The 13,010-nt window shown below is 46.3% G+C and overlaps 1 protein-coding gene across 4 annotated transcripts in view; it reads left to right on the top strand.

Moving 5' to 3' along the window:
- LOC138514136 (zinc finger protein 420-like) overlaps positions 1-13,010 on the top strand; it is a 1,401,466-nt gene that overhangs the window by 984,841 nt on the left and 403,615 nt on the right. The gene's annotated exons all lie outside the window — the stretch shown is intronic.

The raw sequence follows: 13,010 nt of genomic DNA, 5'->3' as shown, positions 1-13,010 counted from the left end.
TGTGAGATTTCCTGGGAATGTTGAGGGCAGCCCTGATGGCGTTGTTTTGGGTTATCTGTAGTTTGATGTTCCTGACGCTGGTGCCAAGTAGAGCGCATTGCAATAGTCTATCTTGGACATTTTGAGAGTTCTGGCAAGGGTGATGCAGTTAGGGGTGGAAAGAAAAGGCCTACTGGCTGTTATAAGCTTGCAGGTGTAGGCTGCTGCTGAGGCCACGGCATTGGTTTGTCTGTTGAATGACAAGGTGGAATCAAGGTATATGCCAAGGGTTTTAGTGTTGTTGGATACGTTAATAGTGTTCCCATCGATCTTAAATGCCTTGGAGGTTGGGTTTAGTTTGTTCAATCTGATACGGGAGCCTAGAATGAGGAGCTCTGTCTTTTCGTCATTTAAGTAAAGCCTGTGGTGGGCCATCCAGGCTTGAATGATTGCATGGATTTCATTGAGAGCTTTTGAGTCAGCTACATAGTCACCTGGGATAGGGATGAGTATCTGGGTATCGTCCACGTAATTCGTGTACGTGACACCCAGATAGTCAAGGATATCAAAGAGTGGCTTGGTAAATACGTTGCACAGTGTGGGTGAGACACAGGATCCCTGCGGAACCCCACAGAGTACAGGAAATGGTTCTGCTGATGCGGTAGGTGAGAAGACCCTCGTGGTTCTGTTAGCCAGTAAGGATTCAATCCATGAGGTAGCTGCGTGTGAGAAATGAGCAGCAGTTTTGAGATGGTGACATAGTATTTGGTGGTTCACCAAATCAAAAGCTGCTGATAGGTCCAGTAAGAGTAATAGGGCTAGTTTGCCATTGTCTTAAGTCCTTGATTTGTGTTTTTAAATCAATTAGGGTGGTTTCTGTTCTATGTCTAGGTCGGAAACCAGATTGGCGGAGACCTAGGCGATTGTTGGCTTCTAAGTAAGCCTGTATTTGAAGGTAGGCTGCACGGTCCGGATTTTCAATAGGAAGGGTAACGTTGTGATGTGTCTATAATTAGCAGGGTTGTTGGGGTCAAGGGAGGGTTGACCCTAACAACCATCCATTATCCATTGGCAAAGGATGAACACTTCTTTCAGCTTGATCACAAACCCCAACATTGGGGAAATACTCTACAGGGTCTCCTTTGGGTCTGATTGAGAGTGCCTCCAAAATAACAGACATTTTCTCATCCAACCTCTCCAACCTAGAATTGAAATCATTATGAGAGTTGGATCCCACAACAGCAGACCTATTCATTGAATTCACATTATTAAGTGGATGCTCATAACCAGCCATACGTAAAGTAAGATCATTAAATGCCTTCTGCTGAGCAGCCACAGTTCCCCAGATTTTCCTGAGTATCGCATAAGACCTTTAGTGCCAAGTTTAAACTAATGTGTAAATTAGACTAAAGTGGGGAGATTAGATCACATATCCCCGTCTCAGACACCCCAATAGGAACCCCCTTCATAGGTTGAGATTCAGAGGGTAACCCTATTTTTGGAGCACACTGACCAATCAGGGAATTCATTGTTGTAGTCGTTCCACGGATGACTTTCCCATGAGAAGGCATGGTAGGTGATGAGTCCAGATCAATATTATCACGCATCAAATCCCTAGTAGCATTTGCCACCCTATGGAATGAATCCTCTAAACAGCTTTCCTGAGTTAAGTCCTGTTGTGAGGTAATAAAAGGGCCTCCTACAGGGCCATGTTGATTTAGGTGCCCTCCATCGCTGACAGGCAAAAGATGATGCACATTACTAGGGGATATACCTTCAGTGGACTATCCAAAAACAAACACATTAGATAAAGAACATTTAGATGAATTTTTAAAAGTGCCCCAACCCGAGAAAGATCCCCCCCAAACCACCAGTCATCCACGATGTCCAATTAGAGCACTAGACTTCTTACAGGACCCAATGGGTTGAGGAGTGGAAGCATGAAATCTAACAATTTTCCTCATTGCCAGAGGAACCATCTCATCAGTTTCTTGGAGGCACTTGGCATCAGTTAATTCCAATAATCCAACATCTAGGGGAGCATTAACTAAAATATCCAAATTCCCATCATGTGAAGACAATACATTTACAGGTTATTCAGCCATAGACACATCCTCTTGTACAGGATTGATAGTAGAACCAGTAGAGTCAGATTGCCCACGGCTGGTACCTTTTTAGCAACATCCGGGTTCCTTGTACTGTCGTTGGCCATAGATAAAAGTACAGGCAAGGCCCCCTGTGTTATTTCAACATTAAGACGAGGAATGTGCTCCAAATTCTGCGCTGGTTCGAGTTCCATATTACAGGTACTGGCCCCGAAACCACTTTGCAGGGTGACCATAGCCAACGAGAGAAAAAAATAAAAATAAAGTCAATATTTAACACAGCAAACTTCAACCAGAAAACACAGCTCAAAGGCAGAAACCCACAGGCACTGTGTCCCCTGAAAGTTAAGTGAGTCAGGCACCAAGTCCAACTTGGGTCAAAGGGAATTGTCAAACAGCAGTCCCCCGCAGCCCCCAAGTAAGAAAATGAAATATCGGCCGGGATCAAAGGAGACAAGCCTCCAACAGTCTCTCACACGGGCCAAGGAGCTACTAGCAAACACCGGACTCCTTACAGGCCGAGACCTATATGAGAACAGCCTTATCTTGTGTACACCGTGCACTATTAGACACGGTAGAGTGAGTTTCCAGGCACCTCCGTCAATACAATTGTCAGATCCGAGCAGACAGCCTCAACGCCATAATCAGTGTGACACATTAAAGCACAGTATTCCTTTAGTCTAGTTAATTCTGAATAACTGAGTACTTCTCTTACCGCGAGACAATGCAGACCAAGTCTTCAATGTAGATATATGCAGAAGTGGAGGCTAGCTGTTACTGTTACGGTGACCCCTTATCTTCTGTGGCCTCCAGAGCCAAACAGCTGAAAAACAGCGCAGGAGTCTGCAAACACACCGCCCTTGTCACCGCAGCCACGGCTAATGTATTCTTCCAGCTATTCCAAAGTACTATACATTTCCTTAAGCCTGCTGTAAGCGTGCTGAGCGAATCCTCTTGCTCACTACGGCAATCTCGTGCCGTCAGCTAAAGATTTACTGGAGGTCAAAATTCGCAAGAATCGCTGCTCCTCGCACAGAGCATAGCAAACAGCCAAACAGTATCAACAGAAATGCACGCCCTTAACTCCGCGGGCTTCACCTGTACTGCTCCAGGGAATTTCCCCCAAGAGGAGCTCCAGGGGACACGTTCGTAGTGCACTGTGAATTTCCACTCCTGTACGCGTTTCCTCCTGTCCCCGTCATTCCTCAAGTGATCATGAGGTTGAGAAAGTTTGGGAAATCCATGATCCTAATTGCCCCGGATTGGGCAAGGAGACGTGGTACCTGGACCTTCTGGACATGTCCATCTGCCCTCCAATACGTCTTCCACAAAGAAAGAAGCTTCTCTCACGAGAGGAGAGTCGGGTTCTCCATCCAGAGGTCAACACACTCTGCCTTCATGCATGGTTTATGAGAGGATGAGATATAAGGATTGGGACCTCCCGGACGACGTAATGCAGATTTTGCTTACAGCCAGAAGGCCAGCAACAAAATCCTTATACAGCTGCCGTTGGAATAAATTCTGCAGCTGGTACAGGGATATGAATGGCGACCCTTTTACATGCAGTACACCTATGGTGTTATCATTCTTGTTACACCTGGCTAATCTGGGGCTCCAAGTTGGCACAATTAAAGGGTATATGGCTGCGCTAGAGGTGTCTTTCTTCAAGATTACACTGGTTATACAGTTTTTGAAATGATTGACAAATGGATTTCCTCTGGTCCCTTTTCAAGTCCCGGTTAGGGATCTCAGCATAGTTTAGAAATTTCTAATAAAGATTGCCCACACTTACAGCTCAGGAAAGTCTTCATTCTATTAAAGACAAGGAAGCGAACATTAAATGCTTTACTTTCTTTTATTACTGCCAATAGCTTTTCAAATCAAACTTTAAAACATAACATTTGTGCTTTTTTTAATTTCCAACATATAAAATCTGTCAATTTTAGGTTTAAAAGTTCTTAAAGGATCTCTTCCATCTTTAGTCCACTTTAAACTAAAAGTCCCATAAAACCTATGGAGTTTGGTAGTCTTGACCTTCTCCCCTGCACCTATCCGCTCTCAGGTCACCCTATAAGAACCCTTTGCACCAGGTCCTTTCCTCTTTTTTTCTTTCTTCCAAAACTGTAATAACACGAACAGTCTCATGGTCCGCAAACAAGACCACTAATGTAACCGTGAACACTGTCTCTGAACTGTAATGGCCGGAACCTGTGTGCGCATGCAACGTGATTTCAGGTTGATCTTCCCTGATGGCAATCAAGCTGCTTTCTGGTCATCTCCTACGAGAAACGGAGAAAATCATTTGAGGATGGGTATCAAGATAAGCTGAACAGTCAACAGGCACAAAACTTTAGAGAGAGAATAGAGTCAAAAGCTACCCTTGTCATTAACGCTCTGGTAGTTTTCTATGGTAATCAGTCGAGCTAAAGTAGCGTATGTCAGTTTAGCTCATAGGTTCTTAAGAGGCAAACGCAATTTAGCAGTTCAGGCAAAAGCAGCTATCTTTTTACAAGTAAAGAAATCGGGCCAAATCGCTGCAAAATTCACGAATGCGTGAATCGTGATTGCGGAAAGTCGATTCTAGGCTTGTTGGAGAGCTTAGATTCTAAGCTTTCAGAGGAAAGTTAAACCCAGTTTCTAACCCAAACGGTTCCAAAGATATGAACGATTTTGTAAAGGTCGTTTTTCGAATTTAAAGTAACTCAAATTGACAGGTGACAGCTTTTAAAAATGACAGGTGACAGCTATGCGGCTGCAGAATTGACAACTGACAGTGGTGCAGCTTTACAAATGACAGGTGATAGTTAGTAGGCAGTTCTACTTAGATTAAAATAGTTTGGATTAGATTATTTTAACTAAGAGATTGGTTCTGCACAGTTCTGCTAGGTACTCACAATATATTTTTGAAATAGGCCTCGCCACGGATCTGGTCAGGTTTTGGACTGGACTCCGGTTCTGGTCTCGGCACTTCACAGTGATCTGGGCCAGCTCTCTGGTTCTGCTAACAGCGGTCTGGGTCACTCTGGATCTCTGGCCTCTGGTTCTGGATACTGCCCTGCTTTCTCTGGGTACAGCACTGCTTCTGGATCTTTCTGGCGCAGCTTTCTCTGGACACAGCGCTGATCTGCACGGCTCCTTGATGCTGCTACCGCTGTTAGGTTTGCTGGATGCTGAGGCCTGCTAAGAGTTCTCAGTTTGTGGGTTTAGGCCCTTGCTTTGAGTTCTGAATCAAGTTCTTTGGAGTTTTAAAGTCTAAGTGTTGGATCTGGTATCTTCTGGATGTTGTGTGGTCCGGCAGAGCGCGTTGCAGCAACTGGATTTGAATCTCCTCTCTAGCTTCCAGTGGCTCTTTTTATGTCTTTTGAAAGTGGGTGTGTGTGCAGCATCACTAGCCAGCCCCTCTCTCAACTGCCCATTGGTCAAGCTTTCGGCACTGCTTTGATTGGGGGAAGGAAATGTGTGTCATGGTGATGCTGTTTTATGGTCTGCAGAAAGGATACTCCCCTGTCAAATTGCACACAAATCTATATTTGACCCAAATACATATTTGCACAGGTACACATTTGTTTAAAATTACATGCACCCATCACATATCACATAAGGTATACTCTGTTCAAACTCTGCTCTTCCTGGGGGCTTGCATTAAGAAATGGCAACATTTTGTGCTTTTTAGTGGGTTTTGCAACATCGGATTTTTCTCCAGATTTATACACATGTACACCCCCTCCCACACATATCTCAGTAACTTTCCAGGTCGCTAGCTTAAACACAGAGTATGTGGTGTCAATAAATAGCGGGGTTTTGCCCCAGAACATCACACAAATTCCCAACGCGTCTTAAAACGTGCACAGAAAAATCACAAGAATTATGGTATCATTTAGCTAATTTTGACAAGTCCACACCATGAGTTATACATCTTTCTTAAAATCATATTCTGGCCAACAGGGGTGTGTCTTCCCAGGTCACATGGTGTAGAAACCAGTTTATCCAGTTTCTGCCAAGCTCAGAGACCCTGCCCCTCCCAGCTTCTGCCAAGAGGAAGCTATTTTACGCCCTCCCCCCCCCAATAAACCATCTGCCTGGGCCCTGGAAGGCCCATTGCTCAAGAGGAAGCCATTTATGACCTCCCCCCAATAAACCCTCTGCCTGGGTCCTTTGTTTAGTCTCTAGCAGTCCCTTGGTAATTCAATCAGAGAGTGTGTGACCTCCTTTTGGCAGGAGCAACAGAATGCAGCCAGGCCTGGGAATGCATTCGTTGGGCAAGCCCCCACTCCTGTCGGTGGTAGCTGTCTGGCAGAATTCCAGTTTCCTTAAGCCAGGTTTCAGGTAAAATGTCACTTTTTGTTCCCCAGTTTAAGTCAAGACCATTTTTACATATGCAGCTAGAATGCTGATTCTAAGTTCAAAACTATGACATTTTAACAGTTACAAACTATGTGACACTCAAAAGTAGGTCACTCAGTTAATTTAAACATTTTCGATTTTTGGTAGTTTTAAATCCAGTTTCAGTTAGGCTGCTGCAGACCTGCAGAGCTCAGCCAGTCTTGTTATGAACATTGTTTTGGGGCTCTTCAACTTCCCAGATTTAGTATGCACACATACTTCATTCTGCCAGATGTCCGCTGGTGTTCAGTGAGATTTTTGGATGTGTTGCAATGTTTGAAAGTAGGCATTTTGAGCTGGCATTCAGAGAAACCAAAGGTAATTTTAAAGCGTTTTTGAGCTAACAGGCGCTGCTGTTTTACCTTTGGCACCCATTCCACTCATGGCACCCTGGCCCATCATGCTCGCACTGGTGGGTGGCAAGTTAGGCAGCCATTTTGGTGTGCGCACAAACTGCGTGGTTCTCCTGGATTCTGGCGCACATGTGGGCTTTTTGGCCATCTTGGATTTTTCTAAGCCCAAGCACCAAATGTTGCAGCATGATAGCTCAAACGTGGGTCAGGACACCCAACATTCTCTAACATCCCATAACTTCGTGTATTTAGGCCCAGGAGGTTTTCTCAATTTCATGCCCCTTAGAGGTCGTAGTACTGTGGGGTGTTTGCCGACAGCGTTTCCTTCAACCTGGTTATGACCTGCTGATATCGCTGATCTAAGCACTCCTATTGTCCCGAAGGTGCTGCCTTCTTGAAATTTCATTGCTAAGAAGTTTAAAACTTGTACTACAGGGGCAGAAACAGGATCCAAACTGTGCTCTGAGCACCATTGGGCCCAACCATTCCATGCAGCGTTATAGCTCCTGATGGTGGAAGGCGCCCAGGAATTTCTGATGCAGTCTGCAGCGAGTTGCGAAATGCCTGGCACCTTCCACTTTCTCCTGAAACCTTGCAAGCCATCAGTCGCAAAGTGTCCACCGTTACCAACGGGTGCACCTGTCCGGCTGGGCCGAGCAGAAGGTCCGGCTGATGAGACACTGTCCTCGTAAAATCCGTAGAAAGTTCCATCGCTACTGGAAACCAAGGCTGAGATTTACAGATGGGGAGTACTAGTACTAGGCTCGCCCTCTCGCTGCAAACTTTCGCTAGTGTCCTTGTTATCATGAGAAATGGAGGGAAGGCATAGTGCATTGCTCTGTGCCATTGTTAGGGAGAATTCTCTTATAAGGCTAATTTCCCAAACCTAGAAGTCCCCCAGCAGCTTTGCTGGATTTTAGGGGTTTGTTTTTTTCTCCTGCTAAGAGTGAGACTCTTTTTCTTCCACTCTTAGACATGATTTGGGGTATGCCTCTGACTATTTGTGTGCTTTTGGGCTATGGGGTCTTTTTCTCCATAGGGTATCATCTGTTTTTTGTGTATGTGTTACACAGCACCCTCATTGCAGTAACACAGGGGTGTCATAGTGACCCCCAAACATAGACTCCATACCCTGGGACTGACTACTGTCTCCCAGGGCATGTAAAGTCACCATTGGCTTTACTAGTCCTAAATTGTGAACAGAACCAGTACAAACCATCATATTGTGGAAGTACTGGAAGGGGTTAATTATATTGCCCCTGGGTCTGTTTTCAAGGGGGCACTGTCCAGACCCCCTTGTCGAGTTTCTGGCTGGTGGCAGTGGTTACCACGCACAATATTCCCCCGGAATATTTCCTATAGGATTTTCCCATTGATTTTAAACACACCACTTTTTGGTGCGATTGTTAAAGATACCGCTGGTTTATTTATTTAATATTAAATCACCAGTTGGGTCTTTTTCCCAGAACTCTTTTCTAAAATGGCGTTCGTGTCCGTCTCTGTAACTCTGACCAAGGTCGAGCCCTTTGTTCCACTTTTTGGCGGGCTTCTCCACAGAAGCCTTCCAAAAGCTACCACTCTGTCTGGGTTCCACAGGATGTGTGGGGATGGGAATTGGCACCCTGGACTGCGTTGCCTTAGCAACTCAAGTCGCACTCTATTCTGATTGGCCCAGTGGTGAGCCGCCCGGCTCACCACTTAGCATGTTTGAGTGACCGATAGGCTGTTGAATGGGGGATTTTCTGCATAAAAGCAGGGCTTTTGGGACTGGAACTTCAGAAGTCGCCACAGGACCTAAGAATCCGAAGAGGGAAGAAGCTGAAGCCATCTGCAACAACACCACCGGTGGAGCCCTGCTGCAACGACCTCACCACTTTCCCAACGACAAGAGGAGATCTTCTGCTGGAAGAGTCTTCTCCCTCTGAGCTGGTGGGATCAACCAGCTCGCCATTTCACCTTCCAAAGACGTCTCTTGGTCGAATAGCCCGTGCCCAGCACCCCGGCGGCCGGATAGCCAAGCTTCACCACTTTGACAGGGAATAAAAGGAACGCACCTTTTTACGACGAACTCCGCGGCTGGTTTCATCCCTGTGCAGTGCATCGACTCCAAGTTTCCTCCTCGACGAGATCCTCTCTTCCCCTTGTCGAAACAACGGACTGCAACCACTGCCAGGAACAACTGCCTCCGCTGGAGCTTCCTCTCTCTTTAAATTACTGTGTTCCACCTGGCCTCCCTTTCTTCGGATTGCTAAAGGTGACCCTTAAATCCTTGGCTTTCCAACTGGATTGGCCCCGGACCTTCTAACTTTACTTCTTGAATCACCCCAACCTCTTTTGAACACTCTGCAAAGACTTTTAGTGCATTTTAAACCGTGTGATCCTGGGCACATTTCGCTTTGCTCCATTTAAAGTGGGTCTGGCATATGAACTTTGGCTCTACAGTGTATACTGCCTTCCCTGACTTGCTTTGACCTTCGAAAAGTGTTGGGAACTGTTTCATTTTTATGCTCTGCCTTTTTCTCTCCCTTTAACCTAACTATTGGAGTGACATCCAGGTTACACGCTCACATCTGTTTTAACAAATAGTGGTGTTTTAACTCTGACTTGTCTAATAGTTATCAAGGGAGGTGTTTATACTTTATCTGACTGTGTTTGAACTTGCTTTTCATCTAGAGTGTTAGTGTATCACCTAAAGTGTGTTTTAAATAAATAATTATATACTTTTCATACAAAGCTCTGGTCAGTGTTTGCTTGTTCCACTGTGTTTTTGGCCCTATTGTGTATACTCTATATACTGCCTTACTCTTCTTGAGAGAAGTCTGACTGCTCAGCCACAGCTACCAGGTAAATCTGGGTGGTACAGACTGCTACCAATTGGGTTTACTACTTACTCCTGTAGTCTTAATCTTTTTGCAGTGGTCCCCAAGGGAACTGCACAGGATTCTGCCTAACAGCCATGACTGGAGAAAGGCATCAGGGCCAGCTGCACCCGTGTCTATCCACCAACTGAAATACGTCTCTGTCTTTGCGTTCAGTCTGGACGCAAACAGATCTATGTGAATGGGACTCCAGAGATCTTGTAATCTCTTGAACTCTCTCGGGTGTAGTTTCCAATCGCTGGAGTCTACCAGATAACGAGAGTTCCAATCTGCCACTTCGTTGAGTGTCCCCGGCAGGTATTCTGCTATGACTGGAATGTGATTCTCTAGGCAGTAATGCCAAAAGTCTTTTGCTAATTCTGCTAGCCTCTTTGATCTTGTTCCTCCTAGTTTGTTGATGTATCGAACTGCTGAGATGTTGTCCATCTTGAGCAGCATGCAACATCTCACCTTGTCCTTCGTATAGGCGCGGACTGCGAAGGAACCTGCTAATGGCTCGAGACAGTTTATGTGGAGCTGGAGTTCCTGCTCCGACCATTTCCCACCTGTCTCCATGTTGTCGCACCGAGCTCCCAACCCGGATCTGCTCGCATCTGATTCTACGATGATGTCCAGGGAGTCCCCAAAGATTGCTCGGCCATTCCAGGCTTCCATATTGTGAAGCCACCAGTGTAACTCTGAGATTGCCCCTTGATCTAGCGTCACTAACTGGTGATAGCCGAGTCCTCCTTGTAGATGTCTTATCTTGAGCCTTTGTAACGCTCGATAATGGAGCGGGCCTGGGAATATCGCCTGAATCGAGGCTGCTAGTAAACCCACAACTCTTGCGACAGCTCGTAGGGAGATGGTCTTCCTCGCTATCACTACCCTGAGCTTTTTCTTTATCGTTCTCACTTTGTGTTGAGGAAGCTCGAGGGTTGCTCTGATAGTATCTATATCGAAACCTAGGAATTCTATCTTTTGGACAGGTATTAGCTGTGATTTGTCTAAATTCACCAAGAATCCTAGGGACGACAAGAGCTAGAAGATCCACTGCACGTTCTTGTAAAGGGAAGTCTTGTCTGAACCTAGAACTAGTATGTCGTCTAGGTAAATGATCATGCAAATCCCCCTCTCCGTTATGGCCGCTGCGACGGGCCTCATTAGTTTGGTAAAGGCCCAAGGAGCTGATGCCAGCTTTGAATGGAAGGCATGTGAAACACCATGTCTCGCCTTTCCATTGAAACCGCAGGTATTTTCGAAACTCCTGCGCTATCGGGATTGTAAGGTAGGTGTCTTTTAGATCTAGCCGTGCCAACCAGTCTCCTGCTCAGAGGAGTTGATGGATTCCTTCCATCTTGAAGTGGTTGTACACGACCCATTAGTTCAGGCTTTTCAAATGTATCACAGGTCGTACTTTGTCACCTCTGTGTATGAGAAACATATTGCCGAGGAACCCTGGTCCTCCCTCAACGTCTCTTTGTATAGCGTTTATGTCTACCAGTTTGAGCTATTTGTTGTGTAACAACGCTGTTTCCTCTCTTGAGACTCGAATGGGATAGGATTCTAAGCTCTGGACTGGGTCCCCTACAAATTATATTCGCTGCCCCGCAATTGCTTGCAACACCCATGCATCGCGCGATAACGCCTGCGCTTAGGAACTGAAGGGTTCTTCCTCCTACTTTCAAGCTCACTGTACTCACCTCTTGAGGCATTGGGTGGACGATAGGAACCTCTTCCTCTACGGCTCCTGGGGAACCTGGATCTGGTTGGAAAAAAGGTGTCTTGTTGTTTGCCTTGCCAGGACTGGGCCCACGGCCCTTGGGGTATGCTATGGTAGTTGAACCGACCGGATGTACGACCCCTGTAATGTCCGGTCCCGGAAAAAAACTCGACCGGGAAAGATCTTCTTAACCGAACTTTGTGCTCTCTCCAGAGCTGACTAAGTGCCCACAAACTGTGACATTTCTTTGGCGAATGCTTCACCGAATAGCAGGCCTTTGGCGCCTTCTCCTCCTTCATACGATGCTAAGTCACTTAATTTGTTGTCACTTCAGAAGCACTCCTCTTCTTCTCTCAGAAGAAAGAGTACAGTTCGCATTGCCCATAAGGCAGACAGCTCTCTGAGCCCACTTGGCTAGCGCGGAGGCGTCTACTGGCGTTAGTGTCTTTTGCCTTCTCTGCCAGGTCCATTATTTTTGCTAATGGCTCTGCAATGTCGAGGAGCTTATCTTGGCATCCTCGCCAGGCGCGGTCTACGCCTTTGCGTATATCTCTCACCGTCTTTGTCAGAAAGGTGACCATCTTGGGGTCTAGCTCAGGTGTTTCTGCTAGCTTCCCTGGCAACTCTGGCCTTGGGCACTCTGAACGCATACGTGATCTTACTTCTCTGTCAAGAGGTTTTCGTATATGCTGTGCCAAATAGGTGTCCACTCTGGGCGACGGAACCCACTCCGAAGACTTCGGGTGTCTGATCGCCTCTGGGTCGAACATATCTGATCTATAATCTCCCTCTTGAGGATCAATCTCCTCTTTGGCGTGACGACTAGAGTCTATTTCTGCACCTCCTTCATTGCCGGGCATATAGCCCTCATCATTGTCCCCTGAATTGTCCACCCCTGGGGTAGGGGGTCTGTCCTGACCTTGTTTCTTTTCCAGGAAGGCTCTCGTTAGCCTAGCGACAGGGTTACTTATTCCTTGGGGAGCAGTATCCTCCTTATCCAAAGTCCTCAGGGGGGGAGTGGGGTCAAAGAGTGTTTACTCTTCCGAGCTGCTTTCTGCCCCTTAGGTTCAACCCCTTCTGCGGGGTGTCTGGCTGACAGCTCTTTCTCCGGGCTTTCTGCCCTCCTCTTCTTGGCAAGCTGCGCTTGCTGTTCATGAATTATAGCCTCTAACATGTCTAGCCTTTGTGTAATAGGCAGAACTCCCTGAGAGACAGCTTTTGACAAGGAATCTCCTAGTACCATCTTGGAGCTCTGCGAGAGGTCTGTGTCCTGCTGGTAAGGACCCTCTTCCCATTCCTCCTCTGTGGAAGGAGTCACACCGGGGATTTTGCAGTGTGCCATTCTGGTGGTGGCTAAGCCAACTTCTAGGCTGTCAGCAAGGGGAAACATATATTTTTATTTTCTTATATTTTCTGTCTTTTGACAGGTTTGAGGCTGCTGCTCAATGTAATGTGTAAGTATCCCCTTTCTTGTCACTTGCTCCGGTTTTGTTATAAAACATTTTATTTTTTATAAAGGTACTCCGAAGCTCCTTCTCCTTCGCTCTCCGCTAACGCAATGAAATAATGCGTGCGCGAGCGGAAGAACTCCCAGGGGATGCCAGGGGAA

Source organism: Ambystoma mexicanum, chromosome 12 (assembly GCF_040938575.1).
Source record: "Ambystoma mexicanum isolate Mex_15411 chromosome 12, UKY_AmexF1_1, whole genome shotgun sequence".
NCBI lineage: Eukaryota > Metazoa > Chordata > Amphibia > Caudata > Ambystomatidae > Ambystoma > Ambystoma mexicanum.
The sequence above is the reverse complement of the archived record's forward strand: the minus strand, read 5'-3'. Positions and strand labels throughout refer to the sequence as shown.